This window comes from Leucoraja erinacea, chromosome 6 (genome assembly GCF_028641065.1).
Source record: "Leucoraja erinacea ecotype New England chromosome 6, Leri_hhj_1, whole genome shotgun sequence".
NCBI classification, from domain to species: domain Eukaryota; kingdom Metazoa; phylum Chordata; class Chondrichthyes; order Rajiformes; family Rajidae; genus Leucoraja; species Leucoraja erinaceus.
In genome coordinates this window covers 2,110,076-2,129,947 of record NC_073382.1, presented here as the reverse complement: position 1 = coordinate 2,129,947, position 19,872 = coordinate 2,110,076, and positions in this window count along the sequence as shown.

Sequence of the window (19,872 nt, the reverse complement as noted above, 5' to 3'; positions counted from 1 at the left end):
ACTTAAATCAGCTGCCCTGGACATTTTATGACTTTTTTTTTAACTTGTATTTTAATGTTGCTTTTTTTTAACCTGCACTTTTTTAACTATTCGTACTGTTTTATCAGGAACGGGATTGTTTTTTTTTAATCGTTTTTATTTATGCGTGAAATGTTTAAGTTTTTATGTGCGATGCTCCGGTATTCCCTGGGAAACGTCTTCTCATTTTGCACTGTACAACTGTTGCTTTGCATGATGACAATAAAAGGATGATAATGATATTGATATTTCAGATTGATGAACTTTCATCACTCATTACTGCAGGCAGAAGTTGATTCTCCCTTCCTCCCTCTGACTTCTCTCCTCTCCTACGCGCCCTCAGTCAAAAACAGAGAGTCGGGGCAGCACGGGTGGTGCAGCGGTAGTGGACTCGGTGGGCCGAAGGGGCTCTTTCTGCGCTGTATCTCTAAACTAAAGAATACGCACAGGAACAAGCCATTCAGCGCACAATTATTTGCTTAGGTTTAGAGATACAGTGTGGTGACAGGCCCTTCGGCCCACCAAGTACATGCTGATCAACGATCACCCCGTACACTAGTTCCATGCTACACACAGATTCAGATTCAAATTTTATTGTCATTGTGCAGTGTACAGTACAGAGACAACGAAATGCAGTTAGCATCTCCCTAGAAGAGCAAATATAGAATAATGAGCAATAAATATATATACGTACATACAGTCCTAGTAGTGCAATTTATCTGGGGGAAGGAGTGTCCGGGGGGGGGGTGGGGACTGGTAATCACCGTGGTGCAGAGTTAAGTAATGTAACAGCCGCAGGGAAGAAGCTGTTCCTGAACCTGCTGGTCCGGCAACGGAGAGACCTGTAGCGCCTCCCGGATGGTAGGAGGGTAAACAGTCTGTGGCTGGGGTGAGAACAGTGACAATTTACAGAAGCCAATTAACCTACAAACCTGCTCGCCTTTGGAATGTGCAAGGAAACCGGAGCACTCGGAGAAAACCCACTCGGTCACCAAGAGAACGTAACACTCCGTACAGACAGCACCCGCGGTCAGGGTCAAACGTGGGTATCTGACGCTGTAAGGAAGCAACTCTACCCACAGGTAGTTTGTTGGTGTTGAGGTGAGGCATTGCCACAAAGAAGATGGAAGAGGTTCTGGGGCAATAGAGCGGCCTCATTTGACACGCAGCTTGTCTGAGCTTGCCTCTGTTGTAGATTCATGGTCTGTTGAGATCGTGGCTTCGATGACAAGATGAAGCAGAACTAAGATCGATGCAAATTTCTATCGCCACCCAAATGCAAGTATCGTGCTCCATAGTTCTTCCCAGCTGAAGATGTCAAAGACTTTTGTGAGGTTTAAGAACCATTTAAATAGGTACATGGATAGGACAGCTTGAGAGGGATATGGGCAAAATGGAACATGTGTAGGAAGGAACTGCAGATGCTGGAGTTCTTGACATCGAAGAGAGACACAAAATGCTGGAGTAACTCAGCAAGACAGGCAGCATCTCTGGAGAGAAGGAATGGGTGACGTTTCAGGGCGAGACCCTTCTTCAGACATGTTGGCAGGTGTGGGCACGTTGGGCCAAAGGGCCTGTTTCCACACTGTGAGACTCTATGACTCGATCTAAGAGGCCATGGTTGCTGGTTGGTGCCATGTGTGCATTTCTATTGAAGATGTCACGCAATTAAGGTCACGTCTACTGTCTGTGCCTCTAAGATGGACAGAATTCTTATCGGGATTCTGAGGTTGATCAAGGATACACTAGTCCCACTGCACAGTAAGACACAGTGCAAAACCTTCTTAAATAAAAGAAAACTTGTGTGTAAAACCATCGGAGCAGTTGGCACCATTCCTCACCACTGGTGGTATCATTCAACCCTCTGTAAGGATAATAATAATAATAATAAATTTTATTTGTGGGCGCCTTTCAAAAGTCTCAAGGACACCTTACAGAATTTAACAAGAGTAAAAAAACATATAATCGGAATAAAATAAATAATAAAGACATCACCAATACACAAATTAAAGACGGAATTCGATCCAAAGACAAAAAATCAAAAACACAATGTAAAGAGAGAGCAGCGGCAGCTAAACCGCGCTAGCGTCCACTCTCCCTTCCGACAGCCATCTTGGACACAAACTAAAATATTCACTTACACAAATATCCTTAGTCAATACCTAAAGTTTCAACTGTGTTTTACATTCTTAGCTCATGTATTATTTAGCATTCAATATACAAGAGTAAAATGCATATGGTTCGACATAACACTAAGGAATTGAATTAGCCTCAAAGGGCAGAGAAATTGAACACTACCCAACACTGACCTCAACTACAAAGTATGGACTGTCAAGGTTGCACTTAGAACTTTGGGGGGGGGGGTTTACACTCATATTAGTAATATAATTGATTGAATTTCTGTTTATTATATATTATCTCTGTTCATAAGTGGCAGGAGCAGAATTAGGCCATTCAGCCACCAAGATTACTCCACCATTCAATCATGGCTGACCTCCCAACCCCATTCTCCTGCCTTCTCCCCATAACCCCTGACACCCGTACTAATCAAGAATCTATCCATCTCTGCCTTAAAAATATCCATTGGCGTCCCTCCACAGCCTTCTGTGGCAAAGAATTCCACAGATTCACCACCCAGTTTGCAGACCTGTTCTGTTTCTGCAGGTGAGGATCTTATCGTTTCACTTTCGGTACATGTGACAATTAAACTCTTGACTCTTAACATTGGACTGGGGCTGTTTTGAGGCACAAATCCAGGTTTAGTGTTCAGCTGAGGAGCTATGACCTTGGGAATCAGAAGGTCATAAGGCATAAGAGCAGAATGAGGCCGTTCAGCCCATCGGGTCTGCTGTGCCATTCGATCATGGCCGATCAATTTTTCCCTCTCAACCCCATTCACGTGCCTTCTCCCCGCAACCTCTGACACCTTATCAAACACCTATCAATCTCCGCTATAAAAATATCCAACGGCTTGGCCTCCACAGCCATCTGTGGCAATGAATTCCACAGACTCATCACCCTCCGGCTAATGCAACTGTTCCTCATCCTCATCCTAATGTTGTGCCCTTTTATTGTGAGGCTGTGGCCTTCGGTCCTAGACTAGTTCATGGGGTGGCACAGTGGAGCAGTGGCAGAGCTATTGCATCACACCCCCCATAACCCGGGTTCGATTCTGACCTTGGCCTGCACGGAGTTTGTACATTCTCCCTGCGACTGCGTGGGTTTCCTCCGGGTGCTCTGGTTCCCTCCTACATTCCAAGGACGTGCAGGCTTGTAGGTTGATTGGCTTCTGTAAATTGCCCCTAGTGTGCCTGATACAAAAGTGGAAAACCTGCAACTAGTTCTCGGGTGATCAATGGCTGGAGATAGACACAAAATGCTGGAGTATCTCAGGCAGCATCTCTGGAGACAAAGGATGGGTGACGTTTTGGGTCGGGATGCTTCTTAGACTCGTTGGGCCGAAGAGCCTATTTTTGCACTACAACACTAAACTAAACTAAAAACTCGCCCACTACCGGAAACATCCTCTCCACATCCACTCTCTCTCAGCCTTTCATTGAATGTTGCTTCATTTGCTGTGGACCCAAACATAGATTTGATTATTATCGGAGCAATGGAAGCCTGTTCTGAGCTAACGTCATTTCAAAGATGTTTCCTCAACTATGGTTTGATAACGGCAAAAAAACGTATACTTAAATTCTGGGAAAACGCACCTATCCCAACGTTTAAAATGTGGATCACAAATACGTCGGAAATATTACATCTTGAGGAAATGAGACTCGTTCTAGCAGGAAAACCAGAACAATTCTTCAAAATATGGTGACCTTTCATTGATTTATTACAGGGGGGGGGGGTAACCGTTTTTAGGGGGGGGGGGGGGGGGGGGGGGGGGGGGTAACGTTACGAATTAGGCACATTCCCTTTCTTCTCTCTTTAGTTCTATCTTTTTTGCATTTTCTTCTTATTTCCTCTCTTTTCTTAAGGCCCTTTTATTTTCGGGGCTTTTTTCCTACACTTCTAAGGATGAAGTCTATTTATCTAAATATCAATCATTAACTGTCAATTATTGCGCCCTACACATCACTACTATCCTCAACCTCCTCGTTTTTCTTTCTTTCTTTTCTATAAAAAAAAAACGAAGTTGTACATGCAATGTATTATGTTATATACCATGATTATTATGTATGTACATTGCTTCTAATAAAAATATTAAAAAGAAAAAAAAGAATGTTACTTCATTTGCCTCATACCTCCAGTCATGCCTAACGCCCATGCCCAGTTACAGCCAAACCCCGTATCTGAGGAAGGATGTGCTTGCACCGGGGATGATCCTGATGAGGTTTAATAATAATAATAATAATAATAATAAATTTTATTTATGGGCGCCTTTCAAGAGTCTCAAGGACACCTTACAAAAATTTAGCAGGTAGAAGAAAAACATAAGGGGAATGAAATAAATAGTAGAGACATGACTAGTACACAAAGTAAAGACAGAATTCAATACAAAACACAGTATGAGGCAATTAATACACAGATGAAAAGGGAGGGGGACGTGGGGCTAAGGATAGGCAGAGGTGAAGAGATGGGTCTTGAGGCGGGACTGGAAGATGGTGAGGGACACACGGAATTGCGGATCAGTTGGGGGAGGGAGTTCCAGAGCCTGGGAGCTGCCCCGGAGAAGGCTCTGTCCCCAAAAATGCGGAGGTTGGACTTGTGGATGGAGAGGAGACCGGCTGATGTGGATTTGAGGGACCGTGAGGGTTGGTAGGGGGAGAGGAGGTCAGTGAGATATGGGGGGGGGGGGGGGAGATGGTGGAGGGCTTTGTAGGTGAGGATCAGGATTTTGTAGGTGATCCGGTGGGAGATGGGAAGCCAGTGAAGTTGTTTGAGAACTGGAGTGATGTGATACAATGTTTAATACAATGATCCCAGATATTAGTGGGTTAATATATAACGAGCATTTTTCGGCACTGGGCCTGCGCCCGCTGGAATTTAGAAGGATGAGGGGACACCTCATTGAAAGTTACCGAACAGTGAATGGCCTGGGTAGAGTGGATGTGGGGTGGATGTCTCCACTAGTGAGAGAGTCTAGGACCAGAGGCCATAGCAGAATTAAAGGACTGTGGTGGGCTGTGCCAATTTGGTATCGAACCTCTGCTTCAGAGGGCAGTGGAGGCCGGTTCTCTGGATGCTTTCAAGAGAGAGCTAGATAGGGCTCTTAAAAATAGCGGAGTCAAGGGATATGGGGAGGTAGGAAGGAACGGGGTACTGATTGGTGATGATCAGCCATGATCACATTGAATGGCGGTGCTGGCTCGAAGGGCCGAATGGCCTACTCCTGCACCTATTGTCTATTGAACTGTCGTTGGTCGATTCTCGAACTGGGACTGGGCATGATCTGGTCCATCATGGGACAGGTGGGCAGGCCATTAGGCGGTTGGGATTCATAGAAACATAGACACATAGAAACATAGAAAATAGGTGCAGGAGTAGGCCATTCGGCCCTTCGAGCCTGCACCGCCATTCAATATAATCATGGCTGATCATCCAACTCAGTATCCCGTACCTGCCTTCTCTCCATACCCCCTGATCCCCTTAGCCACAAGGGCCACATCTAACTCCCTCTTAAATATAGCCAATGAACTGGCCTCAACTACCCTCTGTGGCAGAGAATTCCAGAGATTCACCGCTCTCTGTGTGGAAAAAGTTCTTCTCATCTCGGTTTTAAAGGATTTCCCCCTTATCCTTAAGCTGTGACCCCTGGTCCTGGACTTCCCCAACATCGGGAACAATCTTCCTGCATCTAGCCTGTCCAACCCCTTAAGAATTTTGTAAGTTTCTATAAGATCCCCTCTCAACTTCTAAATGGGATTTGCTCGGGGTTTGCTCATGAACTAATGCACAGTAGCGGTTAAATATTAACTTGATGTGCGTGTGAGCGATGGTGCCGTATCGGTTAATTATCAAACAGATTGTTTACACAACGCGTGGATCTCTACATCATGTTCCTTTAGGAAGGAGATGAGGAGGAATGTCTTTAGTCAGTAGGTGGTGAATCTGTGGAATCAATTGCCACAGAAGGCTGTGGAGGCCATGTCAATGGATATTTTTAAGGCTGAGATTGATAGATTCTTGATTAGTAAGGGTGTCGGGGGTTATGGGGAGAAGGCAGGAGAATGGGGTTAGGAGGGAGAGATAGATCAGCCATGATTGAATGGCGGAGTAGACGATGGGCCAAATGGCCTTATTCTGCTCCTAGTACATAAACGTATGTGAACTTATGCCGGCAAGTTGTTCCCCAAGCAACCTTGAAGTGGCCGCACATCGGTGATTTTTTTTCCTGCCTCACTCATCAGGCCAATGAAATACTTTATTCTACGTATTCAATGCTCTCTCAGCGATATGAATCCCCGGTTTTGCATGGCCCCGCGTTTCTCTGTTTAAATTCCAGGTAAATGACACTTTGTAACTTTTCTTTTCATTTCTCCCGAATGTCAAACACGCTGGGACACAAAGAGCAATCAGTCCACATCTCCGAGGAGTGTCCAGGTTAAGGATCGGATTTAACAATGCGCTGGGACTACAAGATCCAATAGCCATTCTCCTCATGAAAAAATATATATATTATTCATGCACTTGAGTATTTTATGCAAATGCTTGGTAATTGCTTTCATGAACTAAAGACAACCAACCTGATGCCACAACAGGGGGTGGAGGGACAGTTACCTCAGAGGCCTGAATTATAGTTAGAATGGATCAATTATTCCAAGAAAATTCCTTTTATGTTATCCTCAATTAAGTTTGCTCTGAAATTCTTCCTCTCTGCTACTTTAAATTGTGTAGATGTCAGTAATGCAGATCAAAGAAAATATGCTGCATTCGGCAAATGATAGATAACAGCATTTTAAATAATAAATTGTCACTATAAAGATAATCTGAGAGTCTGCAATCAAGAGTTATCACTGGGGTTCAGTAACACTATAAAGTTATGTGTCAATGGGGAGAGCAAGATGAAATCTTATAATGTATATTTTAAAGAGTTTACTGAAACTTTAAAGCGTGCAAAATAAATATGCAAATTAAAATGTTACACTAGGTAGCATGTATAGTTTACAATCTCTGTCTAAAGTAAAGTTTCTCTGAAACGCTCTGCTCATATAATGAGTACATTACCTTCACTGGCCGAGATTTGTGATATTAGCAAGTCATTTGTTTTAAATGGGTTTGGCCTTTTGTCGAGGTAATAGAGTTAGGGATTTCACAAAAGACACAAGTACATTGATTTCCAATACAGCACACAGTGCAAACACAGAACTGGGAGACATCCAAAGACAGGTCTAAGCAATGGGGCCGAATGCATCTTGCCTTGTCGATCAACTTCCGACTCTGTCCAGTGAACCAAATGTCCGTAACTCAACTTGAACCCTGTCACTTCTGACAGGTACCAATGAGAAACCAATCCCGATATAGGTTAACAATGAGATTCCGGGCGAACCAGTCTCGGAAACAAAAATTCTATCTGGCGACAAGAAAATTGAAAGCTTAATGATAAAATGGGAGCGTTATTGAAGGAGAACAGGGCTGGAAACAAGGACACTCCGACTGAAAATGTGTAACTGCAAGTTTGTGGGCAATGCCAAAAAGTAAAGGGGAATGCAGCTGCTGGATGGGCAGAAAGGCGACGGAAGAAGAGGTCTATATCGTGGTGGGCCCGGAACTCATTGAGGTGGAGGCGGAGGGGTTGTTGAAGGCCCCTTGTTGAGGGCTGGCTCTGAAGAAGAGTCTCGACACGAAATGTAACCCAGTCTGAAGAAGGGTCTCGACCCGAAACATCACCGATCTATGTTCTCCAGAGATTTTGTTTGTCCTGCTGCCTGACCATTGAAGAAAAGTATAGGCCAAGACATCACACCTGGTGCAAATGTTGTGGTCTACTAGTCAACTGTGATTGCTTCCCCTCTAGTTACTGTGATCAGATCCACCTACACCAGGCTCCTTTAGCTTAGTTTGATTTAGTTTCGAGATACAGCGTGGAAACAGACCCTTTGGCCACTAAGTCGGTGCCGAACATGATCACCCGTCCACCAGTTCTATCCTACACACTTGGGATAATATTTACGGAAGTCAATTAACCTACAAACCTGCTGGTCTTTGGAGTGTCGGAGGAAGCCGGAGAACCCAGAGAAAACCCTTGCGGTCCCAGGGAGAACGCACAGACTGTACAGACAGAACACATCGTCGGGATTGACTCTGGGTGTCTGATGCTGTAATAGCCCTGTCCCACTGTACGAGTTCATTCCAAGAGCTCTCCCGAGTTTAAAAAAAATCAAACTCGTGGTAAGCACGGAGAATGAACGTAGCGGGTACGTCGGAGCTCGGGGACGTCTCTTAGCGGCTCGCAACGCTAACGGCAGGTACTCGGGAAGACTCGCTAACGGCAGGCAAGCTCAGGAAGACTCGTGAAGATTTTTCAACATGTTGAAAAATGTCTACGAGAGCCCCGAGTACCGACGAGCGGCCATTGCCGTAAATCTCCGGGTTCGAATCAGGGCAAACTCGGGAGAGCTCTTGGAATGAACTTGTACCGTGGGACGGGGCTATCAGGCTGTAACTCTACCGCTGCGCCACCGTGCGGCACCTCAATACACCTGAAAATATACAACTCACACTGTGTCTGCAAAATCGCCTAACGTCTTTGGATGGAGAAGAGATCCACTCTCAGCATCCTCTCTCAGGCCGACGTTCGCAGGATGAAGGCACTCGGTATCGTCACGTTGACGCATCCAACCACGGCTGCTCGTTGTGTGGTGGTCTCAGAAGTGGATCTGCAATCACGAGTTAAATCACTCCACTCTCTTAACTGTACACTGTAAGTGGCTCGATTGTAATCATGTGTGGTCTTTCCGCTGACTGGTTAGCACGCAACAAAAGCTTTTCACGCTACATCGGTACACATGACAATAGTCAAACTCAAACTCATTGTTGAGCTGAAGGTATTTGCAACACCTAATACGAGCCTCCTGAAACAGACACTTTATTTCGAGCAGACAAGAAGGGTCCCAACCTGAAACATCACCGATCTATGTTCTCCAAGGAAGCTGCCTGACCCGCTGAGTTACTCCAGCAGTTTGTGTCGTTTTTTTTTTAACTTTACTAGGAGTAGAGTATCTAGGAAGATGTTACTTGGCTGACGGAGGGATAAGTTCATAAGTTCATGAGTAGTTCTAGGAGCAGAATTATCCCAAATGGCCCATCAAGTCTACTCTGCCATTCAATCATAGTTGACCTATAGATTCAAGAAAGGGATCACTGCCTGCTTGAAAATATGCAAGATCCCCACTGATTCTTAGGAATAGGGTTCCTGCCCAAAACGTCGCCTATCCATGTCCTCCAGAGATATTGCCTGACCCGCTGAGTTCCTCCAGCACTTTGTGTTTTTTTTCTCTTGGTAAAGCAGCATCTGCAGTTCATTGTATCTCCTTGGAAATATCTGATACACGACACTCGAAGTGAAGAGGCAACTTTCAGGTTCGTACTAAATCCTGAAGTCCACGTGCACATGGTATTGGGGGTAGGGTGTTGACATGGATAGAAAATTGGTTGGCAGACAGCAAGCAAAGAGTAGGAGTGAACGGGTCCTTTTCAGAATGGCAGGCAGTGGCGAGTGGAGTGCCGCAAGGCTCGGTGTTGGGGCCGCAACTGTTTACCATATATATTAATGATTTGGAAGAGGGAATTAGGAGCAACACTAGCAAGTTTACAGATGAAACAAAGCTGGGTGGCAGTGTGAACTGTGAAGAGGATGTTAGGAGGTTGCAGGGAGACCTGGATAGGTTGAGTGAGTGGGCAGATGCGTGGCAGATGCAGTATAATATAGAATAATGTGAGGTTATCCACTTTGGCTGCAAAAACAAGGGGAGGACTGTGTAGGAAGGAACTGCAGATGCTGGTTTACTCCGAAGATAGACAGAACATGCTGGAGTAGCTCAGCGGGACAGGCAGCATCTCTGGTTAGAAGGAATGGGTGATGTTTCGGGTTGAGACCCATCTTCAGACTGAGAGTCAGGGGAGAGGGAGACACAGAGATAAGGACGTGTAAGGTGTGAAAACGAGACATTGTGGACCTAGCACTTCCTTATCTCTGTTTCTCCCATTCCCCTGTCTGAAGAAGGGTCTTGACCCATTCCTTCTATCCAGAGGTGCTGCCTGCCCCGCTGAGTTACTCCAGCATTTGTGTGTCTCAGATGAGAACTAGCAATCAAGATGACCGGCCAAATGGAAGCCGTTAGGATGAAAGACCCGGTGTTAGGAACTGGTGAAAATTAAAACAAAGTATGTCTCGCCCCGATCACTGCCTCTTCTCCCTTCTCCCATCAGGCAAGAGGTACAGAAGTGTGAAAACGCACACCTCCAGATTCAGGGACAGTTTCTTCCCAGCTGTTATCAGGCAACTGAACCTTCCTATCACCAACTAGATCCTGACCTACCATCTACCTCATTGAAGACCTTCCAACTATTTTTAGTCGGACCTCACTGGACTTTATCTTGCACGAAACGTTATTCCTATTTACCTGTATCTGTACACTGTGGACGACTTGAATTGTAATCATGTACAGTCTTGTTACTGATTGGATAGCACGCAACAAAAAGCTTTCCACTTTTTGCCCAGAGTAGGGGAATCGTGAGCCATCGGTTTAAGGTGAGGGAGGAAAATTTAATAGGAACTTGAGGGGTAACTTCTTTCCACAAAGGGTGGCAGGTATATGGAACGAGCTGCCAGAGGAGGTGGTTGAGGCTGGTACACTCACAACAGTTAAGGGTGGATACTGGCGCTTGCAACTGGGTCCTTAACCTTTTATCACAACGGCAGCAGACAGTCAGGGTGGGCAGTCGGACATCAAGAACCATAGCCGTGAGCACTGGCTCACCCCAAGGCTGTGTCCTAAGCCCCCTGCTGTTTCGTCTGCTTACACATGATTGTACTGCTAGACTCAGTAACAACTATATCAACAAGTTCGCTGATGACACAACAGTGGTGGGTCTCATCAGCGACAATAATGAGTCGGCGTATAGGATGGAGGTGGAGCTGCTCACAGGTTGGTGCAGATCCCACAACCTCACTCTTAATGTGGAAAAAACTAAGGAGATGGTGGTCGACTTCAGGAGGGCGGGGAAACAACACCACACACCGCTGTACACTGATGGAGCTGCCGTGGAAAGGGTCAGCAGTTTGAAGTTCCTAGGACTCCACCTGGCGGATGACCTGACGTCCACGACCAACACCACAGCAGTGGTCAAAAGAGCCCAGCAGCGACTCCACCCTCTCCGGAGACAAAGGAGAGCAGGTCTCCCCACTGCCCATCTAAAGAACCTTTTACAGGGGCACAATTCAAAGCATAATAACCTACGGCATCACTTCCTGGTTCGGGAGCTGCAAGGCTTACGAACAATGTCAACTAAACAGGATAGTGAAGACCGCCAGCAGGATTATTGGTGCCCCACTCCCTTTCCTGCTGGAGATATACAGGAAGCGGAGCATCAGTAGAGCCAGGACCCCTACCACCCATCACACCACATATTCTCCATTCTGCCATCTGGGAACAGGTACAGGAGCATCAGCTGCAAAACCAGCAGGATGCTCCACAGCTTCTTCCCACAGGCAATAAGACTGATTAACGGGCTTTGTCCCCTCCCAAAATATCGCTCACCAACACATCCAACCCCGCCCATACTTTGACAGTAAAGCCACTGTAAAGCCACTGTCGATCAGAATGTCTGTTTATTATCATATTGTTAATTTTAGGCCTATTTTCTGTTTTAAACATGGTAATTTTAATTTGTTTTTAAAGCTCTATGTATTTATCCTTTTCTTTATTTATACACTGAATGGAAACCGATCAAGCAATGTTTTTCGTTTCCTCTGTGTATGTGAGTACACAGTGAAAATGATATTAAAGAAATACTGAAATACTGAATACGGAGTTAAGAAAACAGTTAGACAGGTACATGGATAAGACAGGTTTAGAGGGATATGGGCCAAAAGCAGGCAGGTGGGTAGGACATGTTGATCGGTTTGGGCAAGTTAGGCCGATGGCCCTGTTTCCATGGTGTACAACTGTAAGATTCTATAACCATGAGCTGTCTGTATCCCCTGAACCCTAAACATTCACAGGAATCTTTTGTGAAGTACAATGTGGATAAATGCAGTATAATGTGGATAAATGGGAGGTTATCCATTTTGGTGGCAAAAACAGGAAAGCAGACTATTATCTAAATGGTGGCCGATTAGGAAAAGGGGAGGTGCAGCGAGACCTGGGTGTCGTGGTACACCAGTCATTGAAAGTAGGCACACAAAAAAGCTGGAGAAACTCAGCGGGTGCAGCAGCATCTATGGAGTGAAGGAAATAGGCAACGTTTCGGGCCGAAACCCTTCTTCAGACTTTTTCAGGCATCTGCAGTTCCTTCTTAAACACATTGAAAGTAGGCATGCAGGTGCAGCAGGCAGTGAAGAAAGCGAATGGTATGTTAGCTTTCATAACAAAAGGATTTGAGTATAGGAGCAGGGAGGTTCTACTGCAGTTGTACAGGGTCTTGGTGAGACCACACCTGGAGTATTGCGTACAGTTTTTGTCTCCAAATCTGAGGAAGGACATTGTTGCCATAGAGGGAGTGCAGAGAAGGTTCACCAGACTGATTCCTGGGATGTCAGGACTGTCTTATGAAGAAAGTCTGGATAGACTTGGTTTATACTCACTAGAATTTAGGAGATTGAGAAGGGATCTTATAGAAACTTACAAAATTCTTAAGGGGTTGGACAGGCTAGATGCAGGAAGATTGTTCCCGATGTTGGGGAAGTCCAGGACAAGGGGTCACAGCTTAAGGATAAGGGGGAAATCCTTTAAAACCGTGATGGGAAGAGCTTTTTTCACACAGAGAGTGGTGAATCTCTGGAACTCTCTGCCACAGAGGGTAGTCGAGGCCAGTTCATTGGCTATATTTAAGAGGGAGTTAGATGTGGCCCTTGTGGCTAAGGGGATCAGAGGGTATGGAGAGAAGGCAGGTATGGGATACTGAGTTGGATGATCAGCCATGATCATATTGAATGGCGGTGCAGCTCGAAGGGCCGAATGGCCTACTCCTGCACCTAATTTCTATGTTTCTATGTAAGTAGGTTCGTACTGGGGCTATTGACTAGCAGTACATCAACCTGGAGTCCATAGCCATAACTAGCTTTGGAAGGCAAAGACCTGTACTGATTGTGTGACCATTGTCTTTCCGAGGTGGGGTTGGAGACTTTTCACCAACACTGTACAACGAGCCTTATCCTGAATCTCAACCTGATCGCAGGAAAAGGTAGAGACCAGATTTATTCCACGGCACTGACATTCTCACCTTAATGAGTGCAAAATGCCTCCCAGCTAAACAGAAAGAATCAAATGCATCTGGCTCTCGACTTGCAATGGACAAAGTTCAGGCTTCGCTCATCAATCATGTCAAGTTGAAAGGCAAAACCCGCAGATGCTGGGAATCTGAAATAAAAACAGACAGTGCTGGAAGTACTCGGCAGGTCAGGTAGCATCTGGGAATGGAGTTAACCTTTCAGCCCACTTGCCTTTCATCTCAAGAAAATAGCAAAAGTGGAGCAGGGCGGAGAACAGGAATTGCAGCTGAGCAGTCATGTCAGGGTCTCAGTTGCACCCGACTCTCTGTTGCTAACCTGTCAGGCAGACGACACTATCCATCGGTATATGGACAACATTAAGAGGAAGATCACCAAGTGTTCAGAGGTATCTCACTGAAGATCTTGCATGAATCCAACAATGAATGTGAATGGGTGGTGAATCTGTGGAATTCAATGCCACGGGCTCGGGAAGTCAAGTGAATGGATATTTTTAAGGCAGAGATAGATTCTTGATTGGTATGGCTGTGAGGGTTTATGGGGAGAATGCAGGAGGACGGGGTTAAGAGGGAAAGATAGATCAGCCGTGATTGAATGGCGGGGTAGACTTGGCGGACCGAATGGCCTAATTCTTCTCCTATCACTTCTGAATTTATGAACATAGGAACAGCACATGAATAGGCCCTTCGATCGACAATGTCTTCCTATCAAATATGAACTTATGAACTACATTTTAAAATAATTACTTGCCTAGTCCTATCTAAGTAATAATTTAAATCAATTTACAAATACCATTATCAAAGATAAGCAACATTGCTGGCACAGATACGTTACTGTTGTATCTGTGGCGGCTCATTCCTTTCTTAACTTAGTTTTAGTTTAGAGATACAGCGTGGAAACAGGCCCGCTCAGCCCACCGAGTCTGCACCGACCAGCGATCTCCCCATACACTGGTACTATCCTACACACTGGGTACATTTTACAATTTCTACCGAACCCAATTAGCCTGTACAAACCTGTACGTCTTTGGAGTGTGGGAGGAAACCAGAGCACCCAGAGAAAACCCACGGGGTCACGGGGAGAACGTGCAAACTCCGTACAGGCAGCACCAGCGGTCAGGATCGAAGCCTGGCTCTGGCGCTGTAAGGCAGCCACTCTCCAGCTGCGCCGAGCTGCCGCCCCAAATATAATTATTTATTTAAACTATTTATTTAAATTATTGTCGGGGATTTTAAACTATCAAGACATTCTCAAACCTTTCTTTCTGCCTCTTTCATCTCTTGCTCATCTAGTTCTCTCTTTCGCTCTTCAGTTAATTTTCAGCACATGTCGTGGCTTTGAATTAAATATTCTAACTTAGAGGCTGCGGAGGCCAGGTCGATGGCTATTGAGATAGATTTGTGATTAGTACAGGTGTGAGGGGTCATGGGGAGAAGGCAGGAGAATGGGATTGAGAGGGGAAGATAGATCAGCCCCTGTAAATTCTACTCCCATCATTGATGAAAGTAAGATCTTGGGCCCGTGTGCCAATAAATTCCACAGATTCACCTGCAGAAATTCCTCCTCAGCTTCCTAAAGGGACGTCCTTTTATTCTGAGGCTATGACCTCTGCTCCTAGACTTTCCCACTAGTGGAAAGATCCTCTCAGTATCCATCCTGTTCAAGCCTTTCATTATTTGGTAAGTTTCAATGAGGTCCCCCCCTCACCCTTCTAAACTCCAGTGAGTGCAGGCCAATTTTGTTTCCCTGTACTCCTAGAAACATAGAAACATAGAAAATAGGTGCAGGAGGAGGCCAATCGGCCCTTCGAGCCAGCACCGCCATTCGTTGTGATCATGGCTGATCATCCCCGATCAATAACCCATGCCTGCCTTCTCCCCATATCCCTTGACCCCACTAGCCCCTAGAGCTCTATCTAACTCTCTCTTAAATCCATCCAGTGATTTGGCCTCCACTGCCCTCTGTGGCAGGGAATTCCACAAATTCACAACTCTCTGGGTGAAAACGTTTTTCCTCACCTCAGTCTTAAATGACCTCCCCTTTATTCTAAGACTGTGGCCCCTGGTCCTGGACTCGCCCAACATTGGGAACATCTTTCCTGCATCTAGCTTGTCCAGTCCTTTTATAATTTTATATGTTTCTATAAGAATTCCCCCTCATCCTTCTAAACTCCTGTGAATACAAGCCTAGTCTTTTCAATCTTTCCTCATATGGCAGTCCCGCCATCCCAGGGATCAATCTCGTGAACCTACGCTGCACTGCCTCAATCACAAGGATGCCCTTCCTCAAATTAGGAGACCAAAACTGTACACGATACTCCAGATGTGGTCTCACCAGAGCCCTATACAGCTGCGGAAGAACCTCTCCTGGTTTTGTTGTTAGAAACATAGAAATTAGGTGCAGGAGTAGGCCATTCGGCCCTTCGAGCCTGCACCGCCATTCAATATGATCATGGCTGATGTTGTTGATGTTGGGTCATTAGGATCGGGTAGCTCATCGCCACAGCGCTGCCTCTGTGCACTCCGCTAACATCCTCTCAATTACCTTCTACAAACTCACAAAACTGCCACCACGACTTGCCATCAATCCGGGAGAATCAGCGAAATGTTCCCAGAAACTGCGCCAATATTTGAGACAACATCTAATTAAAAACACCTTTTATGCGCTGGCTCCAAGTGCCTTGAGCTATGTGAGGCTATGTGAGCGGTTGTGTGCCGGAGAACTCATGCTACTTTCAGCAGCGAGCGACATCAAATGCAGCCTGGCATGTTTTTTGATTTGATGCACACTATTCAGCGGTCTTTAAGGATTGTCTGAAAACATTTGCTTTGTCTTGCAGTTATACCCGCTCGTGTTCCTGGATTAAAAAAGGCACTCTGACAAATGCTGCTCGTGCAGTTGCAGGCACTGACGCCTTTGAAGAACTGTCTCAACCCAGATGCAGTGGAAAATCATTTGTAGCAGAGAGGATTACACAGGTTCCCTGATTAAAACAGTCACATTCATGAGATGTGATCTCTCTCTTCCGAGCGGAGCCTTCACACCTTCACAGGCATTCACTTTTGTTTATTCCATGGGTTGTCGGTGTTCCCGGTAACGGCAGCATTTACTGTCCGACCCTCATTCCCCGCGAGGAGATGGTGGTGAACGAACTGGATGGGAAGCGAGGACTCTTTTTGATCAATTTCAAGTTCAAGTTCAAATGCGTTTATTGTCATGTGTCCCTGATAGGGCAATGAAATTCTTGCTTTGCTCCAGCACAACAGAACATAGTAGGCATTGACTACAAAACAGATCAGTGTGTCCATATACCATTATATAAATATATACACACAGGAATAAATAGACTGATAAAGTGCAAATAACAGAAAATGGGTTATTAATGATCAGAGTTTTGTCCGAGCTAGGTTTAATAGCCTGATGGCTGTGGGGAAGTAGCTATTCCTGAACCTGGTTGTTGCAGTCTTCAGGCTCCTGTACCTTCTACCTGAAGGTAGCGGGGAGATGAGTGTGTGGCCAGGATGGTGTGGGTCTTTGATGATACTGCCAGCCATTTTGAAGCAGCGACTGCGATATATCCCCTCGATGGAAGGAAGATCACGAGATCCAGGTCTTCGACCTAGTGGTGATAAAGAGTCAGCAACGTACATTCAAGTGAAAAGAGAAGGGATTCTGCAATGCCTTCTGCATGTCCTTCTGATAGACAATAGACAATAGGTGAAGGAGTAGGCCATTCGGCCCTTCAAGCCAGCACCACCATTCAACATGATCATGGTTGATCATCAACAATCAGTACCCTGTTCCTGCCTTCTCCCCATATCCCCTGACCCCGCTATCTTCAAGAGCCCTATGTAGCTCTCTCTTGAGTATCCAGGGAACCGGCTTCCACCGCCCTCTGAGGCAGAGAATTCCACAGACTCACAACTAACTTTGTGAAAAAGTGTTTCCTCATCTCTGTTCTAAATGGCTTACCCCTTATTCTTATTGATAGATAGATACGTAGATAAATAGACAGATAGACATACAGATAGACAGACAGACAGACAGGCAGACAGATAGATAGATAGATAGATAGATAGATAGATAGATAGATAGATAGATAGATAAATAGATAGATAGATAGATAGATAGATAGATAGATAGATAGATAGATAGATAGATAGATAGATATATAGATAGATAGATAGATAGATAGATAGATAGATGGATGGATGGATGGATGGATGGATGGATGGATGTATGGATAAATGGATGGATAGACAATAGACAATAGATGCAGGGGTAGGCCATTTGGCCCTTCGAGCCAGCACCGCCATTCAATGTGATCATGGCTGCTCATCCCCAATCAGTACCCCAATCAGATAGATAGATAGATAGATAGATAGATAGATAGATATATAGATGGATAGATAGATAGATAGATAGATAGATAGATTGATAGATAGATAGATAGAATAGATCAGCCATGATCATGTTAAATGGCGGTGCAGGCTCGAAGGGCCGAATGGCCTACTCCTGCACCTAATTTCTATGTTTCTATGTTTCTATAGATAGATAGATAGATAGATAGATGAACAGATAGATAGATAGATAGATAGATAGATAGATAGATAGATAGATAGATAGATGGATAGATAGATAGATAGATAGATCATGGATATAGGATCTTTGATGCACTGATCTAGGCTGAACATCAACCACCCATTTACACGACCCCTCCACCGATCTAATCCAACTATAATCATTCCACATTGTTCTCAATTCTACCGGGATTCAACCACTCACCTACACACAACAGGCATTTTCCAGTGGTCAATTAACCTCCATTTGTCCTTAGCAAAACCCAGAGTGTTTTCGCACTGGGTCAGGTAGAATCTGGGCAGGGAATGGACAGGTGACGTATCGGGCCATGGATACAAAGAAGGGCCCTGATCTGATATATCCCCTCTCCATTAAAGGGCACAAAGTGCCGGGTTAACTCAGCGGGTCAGTCTGCATCTCTAGAGAAGGGTCCCGTCCTGAAACATCACCTATTCTTTTTCTTCTTGGTCAAACCCGCCAAGTTACTCCAGCACCCTGTGTCTGTCTCTGGAGAACATGGTTATGTAATATTTCTGGTCAGGACAATTCTGGTCACCAGTCCATTCCCACCCCAGATGCTGCCTGACCTACTGAGATCCTCCAGCACTTTGTATTTTGTTCATGATTCCAGCATCTGAATGAATGAATAAGTTTATTGGCCAAGTATGTACACATACAAGGAATTTGCCTTGGTGCTCCGCCCACAAGTAACAACACGACATACAGTAAACAATTAAGAATAAAACATAAAACATTAAAACATTAAGAATAAAACATTATATTTTCAACATATGAATGAAATAAAATACCAGAGCAAAAGGAGGCTACAGACTTTTGGTTATTGAGTAGAGCAACTACTCGTGGAAAAAAACTGTTTTTATGTCTGGCTGTGGTGGCTTTGACAGTCCGGAGTCGCCTTCCAGAGGGAAGTGATTCAAAGAGTTTGTGGCCAGGGTGAGAGGTCAGAGATCATCTTACCCGCTCGCTTCCTGGCCCTTGCAGTGTACAGTTCATCAATGGAGGGAAGGTTGCAGCCAATGACTTTTGAAAAACATTTTTCACACAGAGAGTGGTGAATCTCTGGAACTCTCTGCCACAGAAGGTAGTTGAGGCCAGTTCATTGGCTATATTTAAGAGGGAGTTAGATGTGACCCTTGTGGCTAAGGGGATCAGGGGGTATGGAGAGAAGGCAGGTACGGGATACTGAGTTGGATGATCAGCCATGATCATATTGAATGGCGGTGCAGGCTCGAAGGGCCGAATGGCCTACACCTGCACCTAATTTCTATGTTTCTATGTTTCTATGACCTTCTCTGCTGATCGGACGATTCGCTGCAGCCTCCAGATGTCGTGCTTGGTGGCTGAGTCAAACCAGGCCATGATGGAGAAGGTGAGGACAGACTCTACGATGGCCGTGTAGAATTGGATCATCATTGCCTGTGGCAGATTGTGCTTCCTCAGCTGCCGTAGGAAGTACATCCTCTGTTGCATGGGCGGAAAACCTAGGGGGGGCCAGAGGGGACACGTCCCCCCCATGTTTTGAGAGGTGGGTGACATCCCCGCCAGGTTATTCTACCTGGGTTTACGGGAAATATGGCCAGCGCGGAGAAGCAGCGCTGGTGTCCCGTCAGTCCAGACAGGGCTGTTGGTTAACCCGGTGAGAGGCAGTTGAGCTGCATTTAGTGCTGGATTGAGCCTCCGAAGCCTTGCGCACGTTTGTGAGTGTGCGCGTGCGCGCGTGGCCGCCAAAATATGTGTCCCCCGTCCCCTCCATGTTTTGATAGTGAGTTCCGTTCTTGCTCTGTTGGGCTTTCTTGACTGTGGAGTCGATGGTAGCCCCCCATTTAAGGTCCTTGGAGATGATGGTTTCAAGG